Here is a 636-nt window from a genome sequence, read left to right on the forward strand (position 1 = left end):
CAACTTTCCAGGACTGACCTCTGGCTCCGTGTTTCCCGGCTCCCTTCCCCTCCGACTCCTCTCGCCTCCCTGTTTCTTGGGGTGATGGGGATTTGGAAACACCCTCCCCAGCCCTGCCTTGATTTTTTTTCTTTAAAAAGTGCCGGATTCGGGGAACGCTCGGCTGCTTTCCTGCCGCAAACAGGATTCCCTCGGGCAGCGGAGAGCCCGTTGCCTCCAGCTGGGATCCATCAGAAACATCTGGTGCCCCGGGCACCCCTCCCGGCGCAGGGCACTGCGCTGCCACGGGACAAAGCTGCGGAGGTTTTTTTGGATTAGAACTTCAGGTTTTCGTGGCTCTACCCTGGGAAAGCAGCCTGGGAGCGGCTGGGTTTGGCGCTGAGCCAGCTGACTGACGGCAGAGGTTTGGGATCTGCCCGCGTGTCCCCCGCGGTGCCGAGCTCGTGGGGACAGAGTTTAACTTTCCCTTAATGCAATTAACCAGGGAAGCTGCTCTAATTAAACCTCTGAACTGCTGCTCCACCTAAAAACCTTTCCTGGAAAAGCTGCCAGCTCCCATTCTTCATTCTGGTGGTTTTTTTTGTGTTGTTTTTTTTTTTTCTCAACTCTGTCTGTGTGCAAGCCCCGGGCCGGGCC

This window comes from Pterocles gutturalis, unplaced genomic scaffold (assembly GCF_000699245.1).
Source record: "Pterocles gutturalis isolate BGI_N339 unplaced genomic scaffold, ASM69924v1 scaffold6706, whole genome shotgun sequence".
NCBI lineage: Eukaryota > Metazoa > Chordata > Aves > Pterocliformes > Pteroclidae > Pterocles > Pterocles gutturalis.